This window comes from Macaca fascicularis, chromosome 7 (genome assembly GCF_037993035.2).
Source record: "Macaca fascicularis isolate 582-1 chromosome 7, T2T-MFA8v1.1".
Lineage (NCBI taxonomy): Eukaryota > Metazoa > Chordata > Mammalia > Primates > Cercopithecidae > Macaca > Macaca fascicularis.
The window spans coordinates 104,361,098-104,383,548 of record NC_088381.1 but is presented as its reverse complement, the minus strand read 5'-3'; the positions used below and the strand labels follow the sequence as shown (position 1 = coordinate 104,383,548).

General features: G+C 37.3%; 1 long non-coding RNA gene across 2 annotated transcripts in view; it reads right to left on the bottom strand.

The window, feature by feature from the left end:
• Positions 1-22,451, bottom strand: part of LOC135971963 (uncharacterized) — a 107,223-nt gene that overhangs the window by 80,178 nt on the left and 4,594 nt on the right. For both annotated transcript variants that reach the window (XR_012415738.1, XR_010588443.2), the window contains one exon: positions 20,297-20,377. This is a non-coding gene — a long non-coding RNA (uncharacterized lncRNA). The remainder of the gene's footprint in view (positions 1-20,296; positions 20,378-22,451) is intronic.

Below are 22,451 nucleotides of genomic sequence, written 5' to 3'. Positions count from 1 at the left end.
GTTACTCAGGAGGCTGAGGTGGGAGAATTGCTTGAACCCAGGAGGCAGAGGTTGCAGTGAACCAAGATCATGCCATTGCACTCCAGCCTGGGTGACAAGAACAAAACTCTGTCTCAAAAACAACAACAACAAACCATAAACACAACAACTCTTATTTTCAGTTTCCTCATCTATAAAATGGAAATATTTATCCCTGTGTGTACTTCAAGGGATTATTTTGAAACTCAAGACATTATTCCTTGGAGTACACTGAAGTTTTAAGTCCCAAACGCTTGGTTTACAATTTTAAAGAAATATTAAGAAAATGCTGATTGACAACAAGGATTTTTCTTTCTGATTTGCCTTGACAGTTTAAAGTAAAAAATGACTTTATACCAGGAGAGGACCTTTCAGCTTAAAAAATGGTATTAAGCTGAACAATCACGTCAATGTTTTACTCTTTCCTCTTGCCTGGGAATGGAAGGATGAGAAGATTACACACATTTTAGTGGATGAATGTCAACAGTAAATGGACAAAACTGTCATATGGTGCTTACTTCACATTATTTTTCTTCTGAAACTGGACTATCTTGCCTCTCTTTTTAAACAGGAATAAGTAAGACAGAGCATGCAGTAGATTATCAACAAAGCAGTGGTTGACAATTTTTTCTGTAAAGGTCCAGATAGTAAATATTTTTGATTTTGCAAGACATACAATTGCTGTCTCTACTATTCAACTCTGCTATTATAACAACAGCAAACATGGACAACAAACAGATGAGTGGGTGTAACTGTGTCCTAACAAAAGTTTATTTACAGAAACAGAGGTTGGCCTGTGGGCCAGTTTCCCATCACTCACTTAAACACCCGTTGGTTGGCCACTTGGACCTCAAAGGGAGTAAAGATCACTAACCAAGGTTATTAAACTAAGAGAGCAGGGAGGAGTTGAAAATCATAGTGGCAGGGTATTGTTCTCTTTTAGGTCCAATACAATCTTGGATATTTAGAAATATCAAAATGTGGCAAGATATCTGTAGATTTTTAACTCTCTCCAAAGTTTAGTAACCTTAAATAAATATATTTATCACATTTTAACTGACAAATAAAAAAGGTGGCAGTAATGGAGAGGAAATAATGCACTTTCTAACATGGCTTTTTCCATGTTATTTATGCCATGGTAACTAAAATGAAAACTGGAACACAAATGCTTAGAACAAACTAAAGGATGATCTCTTCATGACCAACAAAATGAGGGATATTTTCATCACAATGTTCTAAGAGTTATAAGTATAAATCCCTCTGTATCAGGGAAAGAATACATTGAGAGGCACCTTAAACTTAAGAAAATGTAGAGTTCAAGGTGGAGAACTACATCCTTAAGTTACTGAGATAAACTGGAATTTTGACAGTATGCTACCATGGAGGGAAAGCGAAATAATTTTGCTAGCACCTGGGAATACTAAATCTCAACATTGGAATATAACAAGTTGGACTTCGGATAAATTTTTAAGACTTTATTCTGAATTAATGTGTCTTTGAAAATAAATACATTAACTATCAAATATTACCTAATACATATTATATCTTATATGAGCACTTCCCACTTTTGTAGTTGTTTGTGTACTAAATTAAGGATCCTTCAAACTTACATTTACAATTTGATTCTACTAATTGGACCACAAAGAAAGTAAGCTGCTTTTATCACCAAATAATAATGTTAAGAGTCTGCTTCCTGTGCTGTTGTTATTCCTTGATGTTGGCTGAATAAAAGAACAAATATATGTAGGACAGATGTCAGTGGTGTTAGCAGAATATGTACATATTCTGGACTTCTTGCAAAACATTTCAAAGGCCTTTGATAAATTTTTTTCCTTATCTTTCATTTGCAAAAAGTAAAAAAAAAAAAAAATTTACCCTCAAAGTAAAGGACCCCTCACCCATGAGATGCTGGGTTTTCCGGCAGTATGCACACTTTCCCATGCGGGTGTCCACAAATCAGCCTATCTCCCATAAGTTCTGCCTTTCACGCCATCACTTGTGGGACCCATGACCATCAAGCTGGCCCTCATCTGGTTATTTTGTTCTCTCTCAGGCCAGTCGTGGCTGCTAGCAACCGGATCCTTCTTCCCTTAAAGGGGCCCTTGTCAGAGCCCACCAAGTGCAAAAAATATATAAATAAACAAAAATAAGCCAGACATTTTGTTCAAAAAGCAGGGAAAAGGTGACATTAAATCTACTGAAATATAAAATATTTTTCTTTCTTCCTCAGTCTCTCTTTTCATGATGTTTTATTATTTGATATTAATTAGATATAGATGTTAATTAGATGCTAATTAGATATTAATTAGATATACTCTAATATAGATAATTAGATATAAATATTAGATATTTAATGTCCTCCCTTAGGCCTTAGGGTACTCACCGGGCAAGTGCAGATCCCCACAGATGTGGAGTTGGGGTGAGGGGCACCCCACGACTCAGCATTAGCGGACCATCTACCAGCTGTGCTGGTCTTCGAGTGGGTGCAGGAAAGCCAATCTCCCCTTCCCATGGGCTCCCAGCCCCAAACCAGGTGAATGGATGATCCCTGAAAGATTGCAGCTTTCATGCTGAGGACACACTGGGTACCTGAAGGGGGCACGGATGACAGGCTCACCTCACTGAGTCACCCAGTGAACGAGTCATAGAGTTGCCAGCCCCAGCAGACAGCTGCTGACATTCCCCACCTGAGACACCAAGAGGCAAGCGCCCAACCCCAACCTTCCCTGCAATGGGTAATGACAAAATCCCCCCCTTCCCTGCTATACCACACTGATGTGGCCAGATCACAGAACCCCTGGGGGAGGTGGGGAGGTGAAGAGAGGTGAGATCACAAGTGAGCAGAGGTCCCAAGCCTCTGGGGCATGCTCCATTGTCCCATCAAAACTCACTTAAATAACACAAATAAAAAACAAAATTGTTAAGAATTTCAAGATGAAGACAGAATATGAAATCCCTAGCACGGGGCCCTTTGGAGCCACGGCCTTTAGGACTGCACTGGTGGCAAGCCCTTGAAGCCTACCTTGGTGACTTGGTTCAAAATCTGCTCCATATGTCAGCTTTGCATCCTATTCACCAGCTTGAGAGAGGAAGGTACTTCTAAGTGTTTTTAGCCTGGCCTTTGACCCTGCTGTTTGCTACTTGCTCTTTTAAGAGCAAGGACAATTCATACATGGCTTTAAAAATGATTAAAGTTCAACAGGAAGTGGATTTACAATACAGCAGACCAATCCTGGAATAGCTGAGGATTTTAGCTGCAGTTTGTCTTCAGGACACATAAAGGTACAAGCCAACTCACTGGCTTCAAGGTTGTTTTTATTCAGAAATGCCCGGGTCCTCAATTATTTTTATGAAGCTGCTGCAGCAAATGCTACTACAAATGAGTCAGCAAATGAAGCAAATTGTACTTGTCATAGACTACCGGCACTTACCATGTATCTTTTGCTAAACTTCTGAATATATTTTTCCTGTACTAATGAACGGATTGATTCCATGTGATAAACCCTTGTGACACTTGACTTAGCAATAGAGTGTGTTTGAGAGCATCGATCACCAACCCTTCGGATTTGGCAGATGTGACTCTGCTTATCCCCAAAGGACACTTGTGTGGACATACAACTTCAGCTGAGGTGACCTGGTCACTCAAATTAGGGTAGCAGGTGTAACTTCAGCTAGGCCATGGACTCTGGCTTACCCATTCAGGGCTCTTTTACAGGTGACCACTGCCACCTCCTCTGGCTTTGTACCTATAAAATAAAATTTGTGCTTCCCGGTACATAAAGGAGTTTTCCTCCTGTTAACTGCCACTATTCCAGGATTGAGCACTGAGGATGCACGGGCAACTTCTGTCAAAATGAGTGGTTAGTTCATTCATGTTTAAAAAATGGCTATTTTTCTATTTCTCTTTCTAGTTTACAGTTGTGAAACAGTGATGTCATATACAATTATCTAAATAGTTTATCATTTAAAATATCTGATTAAGTCCAAAGCTTGTCCCAGAAATAAATGGGTTGCTTTGGGAACTAATTAAGTTAGCAGCTGGGTTCTTTTTTTTTTTTTTTTTTTTTTGAGACGGAGTCTCGTTCTGTCGCCCAGCCCAGGCTGGAGTGCAGTGGCGCGATCTCGGCTCACTGCAAGCTCCGCCTCCCGGGTTCACGCCATTCTCCTGCCTCAGCCTCCCGAGTAGCTGGGACTACAGGTGCCCACAACCGCGCCCGGCTAATTTTTTGTATTTTTAGTAGAGACGGGGTTTCACCGTGGTCTCGATCTCCTGACCTTGTGATCCGCCCGCCTCGGCCTCCCAAAGTGCTGGGATTACAGGCGTGAGCCAGCAGCTGGGTTCTGTTTATGTTTTAAAATAAAATATTTTGAAGTTGTATCAAAAAAAGTAATGTGCAAATAAAAGGAATGAAAAAGAAACCCTCTCCTGCATCCAAGATCTCCCTTAACTGTTCTTTATGGTGCCTAATACCCCCAAATTAACAATTACTTCTTAGAATTAAACATAGTCTTTCCCAGGTGCTAAAAATATAAATATCTGTGAGTGGAGTAAAAAAAAAAAATACTCATTCATTAATATCTTACTGGTGGTTGGCCAGTCAGGTCTATTTCCCCCAGGAAAGGACAAAAATGACCTATGAAGAGCAAATTAAGAAGGTCAGAGAACAAGAGTGCAGAAAGAAAAAAAATGGGAGATGGGGTCATCCCCCAGCAAACTTTGCCCATTATTCTTCCTTTGGTACATTGCAACTACATCTTATATCAGTTATTGATTCATCATGTTTCTTTCCCAAGAGTCCATGGAAACTTTCAGAACTGGATTTCACAATCTAGCACCCTAAGCTCTGTTCAAATTGCCCATAGAAAGATTCTCTTTCCTCTACCTTTTCTAATTAATTCCTCTACCTAGGTATTCTTCTCAACTACTATTAGTTGAGAAGATTAGTATCAGTATCAGGCAACCCTTTTTACCCTTTAGTGGTTAATCCTACAATCTGTTTGAAACTATTTCCTCTTTTTATTCAAGTCATTAGGACTTGACTGAAATGCACTGGTGTATGTAGATTTTGTTACTCTTTTACAAATTACTGTATCACATATCTTACATTTCTCAGCAGAGACAATATTGAACATCTTCAGTTGAAAAGTAAAACAAAATTTTACAATTTTCTTTAAAAAAATCAGTGGAAAGAAGAACTGACACATGATCCAATGTGGATAAACTTCAAAGACATTATGCCAAGTGAAAGAAGCCAGACACAAAAGACCACTTATTTATGAGTCCATGTATATGAAATGTCTAGAATAGGCCAGTGTATACAGACAAAAAGTAGATTAATGATTGATTAAGGCAGGGAGTGGGAAATGGGGAGTGACTCCTAATGTCCAAGAGGCTCCCTTTTGAATGGAGGGAAATGTTCTAATATTGGATTGCTGTGATGGCTACCCGACTCTTTAAATATACTAGGGCCATGGAATTACACATTGACAGTGGGAAAATGTTATGGTGTGTAAATTATATCTTAATAAAGTGGTTTAAAAAATAAAATCACTGGACATTAGCTTTTGTTGGACATATATATCTAAATCTAGTTCCCCCTCTTCTTCACCTCTCCTTTTTCTTTTGGTCAGTGTCTACTTTTACTCCTCCTACAGTAGCATTCTAGAACTCATCTGGCCATTCTATAACCAAGAACATCCTAAATTTTCTTTTAAAAATGTATTGAATACATAGAAAAATATAAAGTTAAGAAAGTAGGGAACAATTACTAAAGTATAAAGTTAGGATTTGTTTTATGAACTCTTCCTTAGTTCCTTTACATTGGCAAGCTTGCCTAATAAACTTTAAATATGTCTATATGTATGAAAGATTTACTTAAGCCCTTATTAAAGTACATTTGTTTTAGGAAAAACATCCAGGAAGAAGTAGAGAAGGGAGCTGGCCCAAAATAGGGCTTCTAAGGCCAGCAGAGCCAGAGTTCCCCAGTGCTCACAGCCACTGGGAGAAGGAGCTGCCAACAACAAACCTTTGAATACATATGCAGTTCCTAAACATGTATTACTTGGCTGCAGGAACTGAAATGAGAAAAAGCAAGTGGGGAAAGCTAAATAGAAATTAATAATATCAAGTGCTATTATTGGCCATTACTATGCACTAGGCACTGTATTAAGTGCTATACACACATTCTAGTAATCCACACAACAATCATACGGGGTATTTGTATCTCTAAAATACAGATGAAGAAACTGAGGGTCAAAGAAGTTACATAACCTGCCTGAGGCCTCATAGCTAGTAAAATAATCCCTATGTACTGTTATAAGAAGAAATATATTTATTTAATGTCATGTAACATTATATATAGTGATATATATATCATTATATATTATATATAATATATATATTATATATAATATATAACATTATTATATATTATATATAATATATAACATTATTATATATATCACTATTTATAATATATAGTGATATATATAGTGATATATATAGTGATATATATAATGTTAAGAAGATATAAGACCTCTCATTCAGTAAAGAACCCCAGAAATTATATATATAGTGATATATATAATGTTAAGAAGATATAAGACCTCTCATTCAGTAAAGAACCCCAGAAAATTACCTGTGTGGTCTAAATCCCAGCGAATGTGTAAGAACTGAAGTTCCATTTTGAAACCCACTATTTTAATGTTATAGAACTAAGGCTGGTGGTATCATGGATGGGCTAGTTGTTTTTACATATATATATTTGCTTATGCTGTTCTAGAGAGCTGAATTGCTTCTCCCAGAGTATAAAAATGAGCTTTAACTCATAACAAAGGGAAATATGTCATATTACTACTTATTTTAAACCAACCCCTGGAGTGTTGTGATTTGTCCATCTTTGATTAAAGTTCTTCCCAAGCAGGCTGATTTTATGAATTTTCCTGAACTGTGTTAGATGGCATCACATTAGCATCAACATGAATGAGGAGCGAGGAGTGGGCTTGGCACAAAGGCGTGACCTCGTATTAGTTGCTATTCTGATACTTTATTTGTCAGCACTGATTCAATAGCGGGCAGAAAAGGCTCACAGGAGATTATGTAGAAAGGCTAGGCTACACTTTACAGCCTTTCTCAAGCCATCAGGGCAAAGAATTGATGCTTACTTACATCCATAATTATATGTGGCATTTTGGCACTGTAATTAAATTCAAAATAAATCACATGCAGCAATTTGTTAAATTTAAATGCTCTTACAAAAAACAAGAAGATCAGTGAATGAAATGAGTTTCTGAACTTAGGGGTATGATTTGAAGAAAGATTGTCATTCACTCGAACTAGCAGGGTTTGTGGCTGCAAAAATAAACCCAGTAACAATTCTGCTGAATCTAGGATGTGATGAGGCCATTAGAATCTGTGCCATTGGGCCGGGTGCGGTGGCTCACACTTGTAACCTAAGCACTTTGGGAGGCTGAGGCGGGCAGATCACGAGGTCAGGAGATCAAGATCATCCGGGCCAACATGTTGAAATCCTGTCTCTACTAAAAACACAAAAAAATAGCCGGGCATGGTGGTGCATGCCTGTAATCCCAGCTACTTGAGAGGCTGTGGCAGGAGAATCGCTTGAACCCAGGAGGCAGAGGTTGCAGTGAGCCAAGATCCTGCCACTGCACTCCAGTCTGGGCAACAGAGTGAGACTCTGTCTCAAAAAAAAAAAAAAAAAAAGAATTTGTGCCATTGGATTGTATTATACAGGAAATAACCTCAGTGAACCCTCATGTATGAGAAACTCAAAACTTTCATTTCAAAATAAGTAATGTTGATAGTCTGGTTTTAATGTATTTTCCAAAATAATTTAAGGTCCCTTAAGAATTATATGTAATATTTATTAAAATCCAGTATAATTTTTCCTAGTCCTTCAGAAGAAGCTATGATACAAAGAAGAGAATTATCCAAATCAGCATCAGAACCTGGATAAATCAAAATAACTATGTATAGCACCACTACTTCATGCTTACTAAAGCATGTTTTAGCAGGTTTTTAACATATTTTTCAGCTCAAAAGCACTCTTATATACATTACATAGGTATAGGTGTCCCTAGAGAGTCCAGAAAAAGACATTTGATTTTAGTCACCTTAAGACGCTGGCTGTCAGTTGTGGAAGTGTGACTGGGTGGGACAGGATGAATGGGGCAGCCTAGGGCCAGACTTGCCCAATGGACTTGGAAAATAGGAGAGGGATTGATAAGGGGATTTTTCTAAGTGTTGTCATTGAAAGAACTTCACATTCCAAAACCTGGACATTATGATGTCCAGGATGCATGAAACCTGGATGCATGAATGATGTAGCAGAATTATTACTCTATGTGGAGGAGTGTAGTGTGTGCTGGTGTGGTTGCGGGTGTAAAGATCTTCACTTTTCCAGCTGGGTGCAACATCTTGCTCTGGGCAGGCTAACAAGAGGGGCTAAATTTCTAGTGTGCCCCCTGCCATGTGAGAGAGGCAAAGGAAAGTCATATTTGTCTACCTACATCTTTATCATGTCTATATACTTTGCCCTGCTTATTGGCTGCTTTAGGAGTAAATCAAAGTAAAATCAACCTTGAACTAAGTCTAAGTTATTGTTCTCGCCCATCCGTGAACCTGAAACAAACTTTGTGGTCTGCTGAATGCAGACTTCCATGGCTTCCATGGCTTCCGTGCCTGAAGCCAGGCTCCCAAAATCTGAATTATGGGTATTCCAGTCCATTCCTAAGTTGTTTTTAGAAAACAAGCAAATATAATGCTCCAACTTCTCATGGAAACAATTCACAAAAGGTAAGCAGCTTCTGCAATCAGACTTTTAAAAAATTCAGTTTTACCTAAGAAAAATTGGTGATACTTACTTTGTACTTTTTTTAAGTAAAGGACTGATTCTTATTTTCCCAAAATGAAAGGAGTCTTTTCTAAAGATTGATATCTATTATATCTGCCATATTCTCTGTTAGAGGCAAGACAGTAAGTCCAGCCCACACTCAGGAGGGACTGCACAAGGAAATGAATCTCAGAAAGTAGGATCAGAGAGGCCATCTTCCAGGCTTCTTACCACAATATTCAGGGTCACTAACAGTCAAAGAAACACAAGATAACAAAGTACCATTTAAATTGTTTGTATTAAAAGACTTTGGAAATAATAATGTCCAGGAATTGCCAAAGTATTATGAAACATGCTTTGTTAACAGCAAATATAAATTGATATGGTGTTTTGGAAAGCAATCTATACACATTAAGATCCATAAAAATATTCCAATCTTTTAAATACTGTAATCCTACTTCTAAGAATCTATCCTAAGGAAATAATTATAAAAACAAAAAATAAAACAAAAAATCTATATGCATGGACATGTCTATTGCAGTATTATTTATAATAGTAAAATTGAGGGCAATGGTAAAATACTATCAGAAAGGATCAATTAAATAAGCATGTTCATCTACTTTATAAAATATTATATAATTGTTGTTTTTAAGATCATGGTATAACATTGTGAAATACTTAGAATTTAATATAAAATTTAAAAATAAAGATATCAAACTTTATATAAATAATAATTACTATCAGGTAAAAATACATGTGGCCGGGCGCGGTGGCTCAAGCCTGTAATCCCAGCACTTTGGGAGGCCAAGACGGGCGGATCACGAGGTCAGGAGATCGAGACCATCCTGGCTAACATGGTGAAACCCCGTCTCTACCAAAAAATACAAAAAACTAGCCGGGCGAGGTGGCGGGCGCCTGTAGTCCCAGCTACTTGGGAGGCTGAGGCAGGAGAATGGCGTGAACCCGGGAGGCGGAGCTTGCAGTGAGCCGAGATTGTGCCACCGCACTCCAGCCCGGGCGACAGAGCGAGACTCCGTCTCAAAAAAAAAAAAAAAAAGAATAAAAGACTAAAAGAAATTATTCCCAAATGCCATCAATAACTGAATTAGAGTGGTAATATCACAGATGATTTTTGTCTTCTGTTGACACCTTTTGACTTTTTTTAATTGTAATTTTTTAAATAAGAAAAAATTAATTATGTAGGAGTTGATTCATCAATGTACAGTTGTGATTACAGGAAACCAAACCCCTCTGAATTATAGGACTTTTTTGCCCAATTATTCTTTCTTTGAATTCAAGTGTTTCCTAAATCTGTTTTGTTTACCTTAAAAATATCACTGCATATCTATATACATTGTATAGTACCTCTATAGTTTTCTAAGCATTTTACAGCTACTCTTCAATTTTATTGTCACTGAATTATTTGATTTATTCTTCCCATTGCAGAGTCAGAAAATTTAGCCTTGAAAAGGTTGCCGGAGAGACTGCAGAGCAAATGAAACTCACACACTGCTAGGGAATGCAAGATGGTACAGCTGCTTTGGAAAACAACTTGGCAATTTCTTATCCAGTTAAACATGAACTTATCATATGACCCAGTATGCAATCCCATGCCTACAGATTCACCTAAGAGAAATGAACACTCATGTTCGCACAAAATATGTAGCATGTTTCTAGTAACTTTGATCTTAATCACAAGAAAACTGGAAACAACCTAAATGTTTTTCAACTGGTGAATGAATAAACAAAGTATGGTACCGCCATACAATGGAATACCCCTCAATAATAATTAAAAAAAAAGAACTACTAAAATATGCAACAACGTTAATGAATCTCAAACATTATGCCAAGTAAATGAAACCATCCTCAAAAGGCTATGTACTATATGATTCCATTTATATGACATTTTGGAAAAGGCAAAATTATAGTGTTAGAAAGCAGATCTATGGTTCCCAGAGGCTAAGGTTGGCTGCAAAAGGATAGAACAAAGAAATTTTTGAGATGACAAAATTGTACCATATCTTGTTTCTGGTGGTGATTTTATGATTATGTCTTGTCAGAACAGAACTGTGCACCATGAAGACTGTGCTTTACTGTCTGTAAAAAGAGAAGATTAAGTGATTTGCCTAAGTCCATTAGAGTAGGATGGCACTGTTTCCAATATAGAGTATTTATTGCTTTTTATCTCTCTACCTTCACTGCTGCTATTCATAAAATGGAAGTATCTTTTATTAAAGTTATGTCAGGCACCAACAAACAGGTTGGGGAAATTTTGTTGAGTCATGGTTCCTACAAGGATGACCCTTAAAAAATAACAATTTTAATGGGTTTGAGTGCCTGCACGAATTGGATTTCAGGGGTGTCTCCTTCCTATTAAGGATCTCTTATGTTCCTGCAGACAGTGGCCTCTAGTTAGTACAGCATCAGAGTTTTTCCTCTGGGAAAAGAAGAAACGGAAAACTGACATTTTACTGAATTCCTCCTACGGTGTTAGAAGGAGCAGAGGATACAAAGTTCTATTTATATTATCTCATTTTATCCCCATAACAGCTTTTTTTTTTTTTTTTTTTTTTTTTTAATAGGGACTTGCTCTGTTGCCCAGGCTGGAGTGCAGTGGCATGATTATTACTTACTCCAGCCTTGACCTTCTGGGCTCAAGCAATCCTTCTATCTCAGCCTCTAGAGCAGCTGGGACCACAGGCCCTCACTACCATGCCCAGCTAATTAAAAAATATTGTATAGAAACTCCTGTGTTGCCCAGGCTGGTCTCAAACTCCTGGGGTCAAGATCCTGCCTTAGCCTTCCAAAGTGCTGCATTTTCAGGTGTAAGCCTCTGTGCCTGACCTCAACAGCTTTTCAAACCAAGATATTATTATTTTACACACAAGGAAACTGGGGCTCCTAGGGATTGAGTAATCAGATAAGAGTGAACTCGGTCACCTCTATTCTTAATAGGATCCCAGTTTACTTGAGCATAGATGATTGACTCATAGACTTGTTTCTAGTGCTGAATGGACTAATAGCAAACCTAGAGTCTCTCATTGGCCTTGACTGAACTCCTTGCCACTGCTAAGTGATCATGCTTTCTATCTCTGAAGACCATCATCATCCCTGCAGCTCAGTTTCCTCTGGCTTAGTGGATGAGACTTTTGTCCCATTATAATGCCCAGGCTGAAATGCAGTGGCTGTTCATAGGTATGATCATAACATCCTACAGGCTCTAACTCCTGGCCTCAAAGGATTCTCCTGTCTCAGCCTCCCAAGTAGCTGGAACTACAGGCATGTGCCATCATGCCCAACTCACAAGATATATGTTTGTGTGAGATTTAAAGGACAAAAATGAAGCAAAAGCCAATTTTTAAAGTGACATACACATTGTCACTTAACTTCTGGCTCACCTATTAGTCTGTAAAAGCTCCACCTTCCCATGAATTCTTCAGCTTCTCTAGTTCCTAGGCTAGATGTGTCTTCAGCTCCATGACTAAAGGCACCAATTTCTTTTGTAGGGTATCCATGCCATCAAGATCAGCGTCAGTAAGAACTAACACAAATTTTAACTTATCCTTTCAGGTTTCAGGATGTGCCTGTTGGTTCTGGCTTGTCCTTTCTCTCTTGCACTTTACATCCCTTCCTAACTGCCTGTCCTGAGAAACTTCAAGCTCTAATATCACTTTACAAAGACTTCTTGACCGGTTTTCACAATTGAGATCAAATCCCTGTAACAAAGTTCTGTGTGTGTGCATGTATGTATGTGTGTTAAATATGTATCTGGGATATATGTCTCAATATTATCTATATTTATACCAATCAATCAGTCATCTCTCTCTATCTATATTTTCTAGTAGTCCTGCTTCTCTAATTGAATCTTGACTAAAAAAGCTTCTCATCTGATCCATGACCCACTTTGCTTCCTGTTACTTCATTGCAAAGTTTGAGAATATTGGTTAGTTTCTCTCAAAGTCTCTTTGATTTAATTCTCTGGTAATTTTGTTGTTTCTCAGAAGGGGCTTTTGCTTCAACATTCAATGACTTTTTTCAGTCTTATTGAATATATACTTTATTTAGCAGAAATTTATTTACTTTTCTGGCACATGTTATTATCTTTGCTTAGTAAATTAGAAATAACAATCATTCCATAAAAGATTTAGGTGCTGGGGCTTATGTAACCATTTTCTCCAGCTGCCTCCTAGGAAAAAAAGATTGTCAACCCAAGTCCAATTTTGTCTGTTCTATGCTCATACAAATGTGACTCCATTAACTCTAGCTCTTGGTTTGAAGAAAATTGCTGGAGGTAAAAATAATTAGGTCACTGGTGCCACTTCCAGCTATGACTAACTAGTGACAAACATCTCCAACCACTGTTGGCAAGCATAAAACTAGATAAAAAATATAAAACAACTTTTCAGACATTAGGTCACAAATAGTTCAGGACTATGGTCCCTGAGAAAAGAGAAACAGATGACGAGAGCCTTACAATCACCCACGCTTTCTGTCTGCAAGAAGAACCTGGACAATGACACAGGAAAGGAATCCCAAGAGTATATGGCAGTCTTGCTAAGTTGAGAAGACAGGGATCAGAGTTTGAGGAGGGTGAGGTGGGTGGAATGTGTGAGACAGAGCACTAGAAGAGAGCTATGCCAACAAAAGAGCTCCAGAAATATTCACAGTGTCCTCTTGAGTCTTTGAATATAAGTAGCACATAAATAGGATGAGATTCCAGAAGGCTAGGCAATGAATGAAACTGTAAATTAAAAATTTCCCATAGCTTACACTGGGCTGGGAAGTGTTTGGGTTCTAATAAGACAGAGTGAAGAGCTCTTGTTTGCACTGGTCATTCAGTAGAGATCCTAGAAATGTCACACTTTAGTAGTAGAGTTGAGCTAATCATATAGGGTAAGGCTAGTCTAGCTTTGTTCTAAAAGCTTAAAAGTAAGTCCTCAAATGACCAAGCTGATCAGCAAGAAAGTTGTCTGTCTGATCAAACAAAATCCAACACTCATTGAGGAAAGTAACAAAATCTTAACACTCAACGATGTAATATTCACAATATTTAAAACCCAATTTTAAAATGACAGCATGTAAAGAAGCAGGAAAATGTTACCCAAAAGAAAAAATTGGACAATAGAGAGAAACCCAGAAATAATGGAGATGATAGGATCAGTAGATAGGACTTTAAAATAGCTATTATAGGGCCTGGTGCTGTGGCTCACAACTATAATCTCAGCACTTTGGGAGGCCAAGGTGGAGGAATCGCTTGAGGACAGGAGTTCAAGACCAGCCTGGGCAACATAGTGAAATCAAAAAATTAGCTGGACATAGTGGCACATGCCTATAGTACCAGCTACTCAGGAGACTGAGGCAAGAGGACCACTTGAGCCCAGGAGTTTGAGGTTACAGTGAGCTGTGATTGCACCACTGCACTCCAGCCTAGGTGATACACTGAGACTCTGTCTCAAGAAACAAATAAACAGGGCCAAGTGCAGTGGCTCATGCCTATAATCCTGGCACTTTGGGAGGCCAAGGTGGGCAGATCACCTGAGGTCAGGATTTTGAAACCACCATGGCCAACATGGCAAAACACTGTCTTTACTAAAAATACAAAAATTAGCTGGGCATGGTGGCAGGCACCTGTAATCCCAGCTACTCAGGAGACTGAGGTATGAGAATCACTTGAACCTGGGAGGCAGAGGTTGCGGTGAGCCAAGATTGGGCCACTGCACTCCAGCCTGGGCAACAGAGTAAGACTCCATCTCAAAAACAAAAAACAATCAAACCAAAACACACACACACACACAACAGATATTACATAAGTGTTCAAAGATTTAAAGAAAAACATAATCATAATGAGTGAAGAAATAGAAGACATGAAAACCAACAAATAGAACTTCCAGACAGGCAAAACAAAATATCTGAAATTACAAATTTACTGGAAGCTTAAAACAAGATTAGACGGATTAGGGGGAAAAATCAATAAACTTGAATGCATGGTGATACTATTCAAACGAAAGCACAAAGAAGAAAAAAAAGAACAAATATTTGATGAACTGTAAGAAAATTTCAAGCAGTCTAGTATCCTTATAATTGAAGCCCACAAAGAGAAGGGACAGAAAAAATATTTAAATAAATAATGGCCAAAAACATTTCAAATTTGTTGAAAACTATAAGCCCACATATCCAATATATTCAACAAAGTTCAAGCATGATAATCACAAAGAACCATGAAGGCACATAATATGCAACTGCTGAAAAAAAAAACAAGAAAAATTTAAAAACAGTCAGAAAACGAAAGATAAGGATGACAGAAGCCAGGTCTGGGGGCATATGCTTGTAGTCCCAACTACTTGGAAGGCTGAGGCAAGAGGATCACTTGAACAATGGAGTTAGAAGTTATAGTATACTATGATTGCACCTGTGAATAGCCAATGAACTCCAGCCTGGTAAACATAGCAAGACCCTGTTTCACAAAAAGAATACAGGTGAATTCTCATCAAAAATAATAAAGGCAGAAGAAAATAGAACAACATCTTTAAGTTTCAGAAATAAAAGAAATTTTCAACCTAGAATTCTATATTAAACAAAAATATTCTTCAAAATGGAACGCAGGAGAAAACATTGTTTGACCAACAAAAACTTGGTTGTCAGCAGACTTGAACTACAAAAATGTTAAAGGAAGTTCTTCATATTGAGAGAAAATAAAAGCCACACAAACTAATAAAGAGTGCTAGAAATGGCAAATATATGAATAGGAATAAAAGATAGTTTCCCTGGTTTTAAAATTTATTATTTAAAAATAATAGACTGTTTATTATGTATATAGAAGTAAAATGTATGACAATAGAAATATTGAATTATACTGTTATAAGGTGTTTCAATGATATGTGAAGTGCAATAATATTATTTGAAAGTAAACTATAAGTTAAAGATGTAGATTGTAAACTGTAGAGAAATCATTTTTAAAAAGTTAGAGCAATTAACCAATGACAAAGATAAAACTGAATACTAAAGAAATACTGAACTACAAAAGATGGCTGAAAAAAAGGGGTAAAAAGAACAAACAACAGAGAGAACAAATATTAGACAAATGGAAGTATGACAGAATTAAAACTACTGTACTAAAAACTACTTTATATGTGGTCTAAATACCCCAGTTAAAAGGCATGAATTATCAGCCTGGATAAAAAAGCAAGACTCAAGTATCTACAAGAAAAAAATAAAGACACAGACAGATCAAAAGTAAAGCTAGGCACAGAGCTGGGCATGGCGGCTCACACCTGTAATCCCAGCACTTTGGGAGGCTGAGGCAGGTGGATCACCTGAGGTCAGGAGTTCGAGATCAACCTGCCCAACATGGCGAAACCCTGTCCCTACTAAAAATACAAAAAATTAGCCGAGCGTGGTGGTGGGAGCCTGTAATCCCAGCTACTTGGGAGGCTGAGGCAGGAGAATTGCTTGAACCTGGGAGGCAGAGCTTGCAGTGAGCCAAGATTGCACCACTGCACTCCAGCTGGGCAATGAGTGAAACTGTCTCAAAAAAAAAAAAAAAAAAAAAAAAAAAAAAAAAAAAAAAAAGCTAGGCACAGTGGCACATGCCTGTAGTCCCAGCTACTCAGGAAACTGAGGCAGAAGGATCACTTGAGGCCAGGAGTTGGAGGCTGCAGTGCTCTTTGATCATGCCTATGAGTAGCCACTGCATTCCAGCCTGCTCAACATAGTGAGACATCACATCTAAAACAACAACAAAGATGAAAAGTAAAAAAAAAAAAAATGTTTCTCATAATGGCAAAGTAGCTTCTATTTAACCAAATCTTTTTCAGATAACTATAAATTCCAGACAAAATATAAAAAGACTACCTAAAAGTCCCAGAGAATAACTAAAAGCAGACAAAAAGCATAAGAGAGTCAACGGTTAGATGAAGAGAATGGAATTGGAGAAGTGTCTCTCTTTTATGGCTTTTTCTTGAAGAGATTCCACACAGTAGCAAACTCACAGAGCCTCCACAATGAATCATTCACAAGGACCAGATGCAATCCAATGTTACTAGAAATATGAAGAAAAAGGAAAATGAGACCCATACACAATCAATACCAACCCCAAGATGATCCAGATGTTAAATTTAGCAGACAAGAATTTTAAAGCTGCTGTTATAACTATGCTCAAAGGACATAAAGGAAAATATGCTTGTAATAAATGAAGAAATAGAAACTATAAAAGGAACCAAGTGGCCTGGAATGGTGACACATGCCTGTAGTCTCAGTTACTCAGGAAGCTGAGAAAGGAGGATCACTTGAATGAAATGAATTTAAAAATGAATTCATGAAATTCATTTCATGAATTTCAAAAATATGAGATTCAACTAAAGGAAGTTGAAAAACAAGAGGAGTTCAAGACCAGCCTGGGCAACATGGTGAGATTCCATCTATTAAAAAAAAAAAAAAGAAAAATTTAAATAAGAATCAAATGTCAAAGCAGTAACCTGAGTACAATGGTAGGAGTGTGGTATTCACATCCAAAGTGACCTTGGAGGTTTCTGGAACAGAGACTGTCCACGCCAACCATTAAGTTTAGCTTGTGATGCTTATGATTAGATTCACTAATTTGGCATTGCCAGCTCACTTGATGGAGTTATATCCTCTTTATCTAATTTCTTAAGGTCTATCTCAGCTTATGACTCTCTTAAAATCATTAATCTTCCAAGATCTGACAATTAAACATTGTGTGGAATAAACTGGATCATTTTGAAATAACTGTCAACTCAACATTGCTGCTGTTTCAAAGTCCAACCACAGGTCTTTTTCCCATTAAATCATGTGATGCTGACCAAAATATCAAGATAAAGTACAACCTATACTGTGCTTCCAGCGCTTGGGCTTTAACTTTCACATAAAGGCACATTAATGATGATGAGGAAAGACCCATGAGCTCAGCTTTAAAATGTATGAGAGTTATTCTTTTCTGTTGCATGCATCAGGTTGATAAAGTCCACCAGTTTAAGCAAGAACCAGCTCAATACCTACTGAACTTTGCTTAACTTCTGTTGGAAGTTCTCCAACCTCAACAGAATGGAAGACATTGACTGAACAGGCATCAAACTGGTAAGTCTTTTAATAGAACTTCCACTGAGTTCTGTGACCATGCATGGCAGCTTCTGCAGCAAACACTTAATGGTATCATGGTAACTAGGAATCAAATACCATAGCAATCAACCTGTGAGATACAATCATATATGAAGAGAATATAATTGGAGGAGTGTCTGTCTCTAAGAATTTCTTTTTTCTTGTTGAAGATATGTTGGGAAATATTAACTAGCTATTAATATATAGCTACAGACAGATCACTGTGGCGTTACTAATGGTTATATCCATTATACTGAAAACAAAATTCCTAGGTAGACTTTCAAGGCAAAAAGTAGATCTAGACAACTGATGAAAGAAGCATTTCATGAATTTCAAAAATATGAGATTCAACTAAAAGAAGTCGAAAAACGAGGTGAGATGACTTACTTTAACAAGTTTCCCCACTCCCCCAGAAAAAAGAGAAATCTATACAGCCTATTTAACAAAGGTGTTAATTTTCTGCTGGAAGGAGAAGCCAAGCCAAGCCAGGCAATAATGATTTCTGTTTAGTTAGCTAGTGAAGCAAGTAGAAGAATCTCTTTTGAGGTATATTGTCTAGAAGTGTGTTAAATTTTATTCTTGAAGCTTAATCAAGGCAGCCATACATGAAAGGACTGATCTTGCTGGTGAGGTATTTGCCACATTGGTGGAGTGATTGAATCTCTTCCATGCTATAACCAATCCAGTGTTAAGAAATACCTTTATTCAAAGGTAAAAATTTTGATGGCCATGCAAACAACAATAATAATATTCACTGAAAGATACAAACAATTTATTAATGTAAAATTCATCTCTGCATTTTTTTCTTTTTTTAAGACAGAGTTTCACTCTTATTGCTCAGGCTAGAGTGCAATGGCATGATGTCTGCTCACTGCCACCTCTGCCTCCTGGGCTCAAGTGATTCTCCTGCCTCAGCCTCCTGAGTAGCTGGGATTACAGGCATGTGCCACCATGCCTGGCTAATTTTTGTATTTTTAGTGTAGCCGGGGTTTCTGGCCAGGCTGGTCTGGAATGCCTGACCTCAGGTGATCCGCCTGCCTCAGCCTCCCAGAGTGTTGGGATTACAGGAGTGAACCACCGCGCCTGACCGATATCTGCATGTTTAATGATCTAATAGGGCATAAAATAAATCTTTGCTTTATGTTTGCACTCATTTGATATTGTCCCTCAGATCACTGGGGCTGTTTTTCTTTTGATTCTTTATTCCTTCTGCTTCTCAGACTGGATAAATTCTATATTCAAGTTGGCTCTTTCTTCTGCTGTTGCCAGTCTTCTTTCGGCTCATCCCAGAGATTTTTCTTTTCCATTTCAGATGTTATAGCTCTTTAGTTAGAGAATTTTCAATTCTTTTTTTTTTTTTTTTTTTTTTTTTTTTTTGAGATGGAGTCTCGCTCTGTCACCCAGGCTGGAGTGCAGTGGCGCGATCTCCACTCACTGCAAGCTCCGCCTCCCGGGTTCACGCCATTCTCCTGCCTCAGCGTCCCGTGTAGCTGGGACTACAGGCGCCCGCCACCAGGCCTGGCTAATTTTTTGTACTTTTATTAAAGACGGGGTTTCACCGTGTTAGCCAGGATGGAATTCATTCTTAAAATAGCTTCCATTTCTCTGATAGACTTCCCCAATGTGTTCAGTTATTGACATAATATTTTAATTTGTCTTTGAATATATATATACACATCTATTTAAATGTACTTTTCTGCTAATTCCAAACCTAGAGATTTGTTTCTATTGATTGCATTCTCTTCAGATTTTGGAAATTACCTTCTATGTCTTCACATGCCTAGTAATTTTTTATTTTAATCTGCCATTGTGAATAATACATTTTAGAGTCTCTAGATTCCTCTGTTCTAGGATTTCCCTACCTTAATCTCTCAGATATTCTTTCAGCCCCTAACTCCATCCTCTGACACTTCAAATAAAAAACACTAGACCTTTTTGCTTACCTTCCATTTGCCCTGTGCTGTGTGGTATGAGTATTATCCTCAGTGGAATATCCTTGTAAGCTTAATTTTTACCCAGTGAGTAGTTACATTAATGATTAGAAACTTCTTCAGTTTCTTTCTGCTTTTGACCACTGTCTGCTGCCTTCAAATAATTGTTTGTTTATGTGTGTGTGTGTGTGATGTGTGTGTGTGTGTGTTGTCCAGAGTTTATAATTGTTATCTGAAAAAGGCATAGTCAGATAAGGTACTTTTTATTACTGGACTCAGAACTCCCGTCCAAGAATACACACTTAAAACAAGCTTTTTGGGTTATTCTTATGCACTCCAAAGTTTGAGAGCTGCTGTCTTAGATTAAACTTCCATGCTTACCTTTGTCTTTCAAGAAGTCATCTTCCTCACCACAAAGAAGAACTTAAACTCTTCAGGTACATTAATCACACTCCCTTAAATCTAAAAGTAAAGTCATATAAACTTGGTAAATATACTCTTTCCCACAGTGTTTTCCTTATTACTACATTTTCCCAAAAGGACTGGAAACTATGTGTTGAAAATTAGAGAAACATTGAATATAGTGGAAAAATACAGTGTGGTCCTAAAACAATTAGTTGTTAGGTTTAAAATATGACACTTCTTAAGGTAAAAATGTAATCATACCAAAAGTACCCTAGAAAACTCATAAAATGGTAACAAAAATGGAGTTTATACTTTGATAGAGTAATTTTTGTGCACATTAAAGTTTGACATCTGTGGAGCTAGACAAGGGAGTAATAAAAAGAAACTCCCCAAGCAGATGAGTAGGCATTGAACTATCTTGCTGTCAAAATAACTATAAAATTCTAAGATGTTAATTGGGGGATAGGTAGAGAATTCTTTAAAGGTCTGATTATTTAGGCAATGTCTCCTCTTGTGGTTTGGAATATGACATGCTGACAATCAAAACTTAGTTCTACTACTTACTAGTCATGTAATCTTCAGCAATTTACCTAACCTTTCTGGGCTTTGGTTTCCTCATCTATAAAAATAGGGAATATATTACCTCTCTCTTGTGATATGAATGCCAAAATGCCTGGAATGTATCTTGCCAGAAGGAAGGGTCCAGCCGAGACTATTCCTTTATCTAAGAGTGTTCCCCAAGCTTTGGTCTCAAAAGGCCCAGGCTAATGCATTTCTTACTATTGGTCTGGAATTCTATGTTCTCCTAAGACATAGTTTGTAAGATTTTAATGAATAACTTTAATTAAGCACAAGGTAACCTCTTAAAAACATATGCTGTAATTCTCTCCTTACATCCTTAAAAGAGTGCATCTTCATGGATAATTTATAAGTCTTAGGTAATAAAAAATAACCATTTAATAATGGCAGTTATATCCTCGAAGGGGCTCAAAATTGGGATTATAGTATATCTAACTCTGATATGTGCCACTGCTCTGGAAGCAATTGGTGGAAGTTCCACAATTTCCAAATACAGTGAGGATACAATGATGGAAAACAATCTTGTGTGCCATTTGGGTGGAAGGGAAGCAGGGCTATAAAACTTCACTTACACAACCTACTACAAATTAACTTTCCATATCAGAGACTAGAGGGAGTTTGCGAAGACTGTTGAGGTAGAGGTAAAGCCCTCCCAATGCTCCACACTTTTGTGCTGTCCCTGGAAACAATGTAAGCCAGAAAATAGTGGGACAACATCTTCAAAGTGCTGGGGGGAAAAAAAACCCCAAAAACATTGTGAACCTATAATTCTATACTTAATGAAAATATCTTTGGAAAATGAGGATGAAATAAAGACACGCAAAGCTGAAAGAATTAATCACCATCAGACCGGTACTATAAGAAATGTTCAAAAGAAATTCTTTGTAAGAAAACAATACTAGATGGAAATATGGACCTACACAAAGGAGTGAAGAGCACCAGAAATAGTAACTGTATGTGAAATATAAAAGAATTTTTTTTAGTATTTACATCTCTTTAAAAGATTACTGACTGTGTAAAACAAAAATAATAAACATTTATTGTGCATATATTTAGAAGTAAAATATAAGACAATAGCACAAAAACCAGAAGAGAAAAAAATAGAAGTGTGCAGTTGTAAGGGTCTTCTATTATACATGAGGTGGTATAGTATAATTTGAAAGTAGACTGTGATGTTAAATTAAATCTCAAAGCAACCACTAAAATAACACTTGAAAATGTTTTGTTAATATGGAAAAAGGAGATTTAATGAAATTGTAGAAAACGCTCAATCCCCCAAAAAGGCATAAAAAGAGGAAAAGGAATACATAGTTGAAGTCTCATATAGAACACAAACAACAAGATAGTATATTTAAACTCAACAGTATCAATAACCATATTAAATGAAACTGATCTAAATAATCAGAAAAAGACTTCAGAACATGGAATATTAGCAGAGATTAAAAAAAGATCATTTCATAATGATAAAATATTGAATTCAAGAGGACATAACAGTCCTAAATGTTTATAAACCTAGTAACAGAGCTTCAAAATACATGAAGCAAAAGCTGAT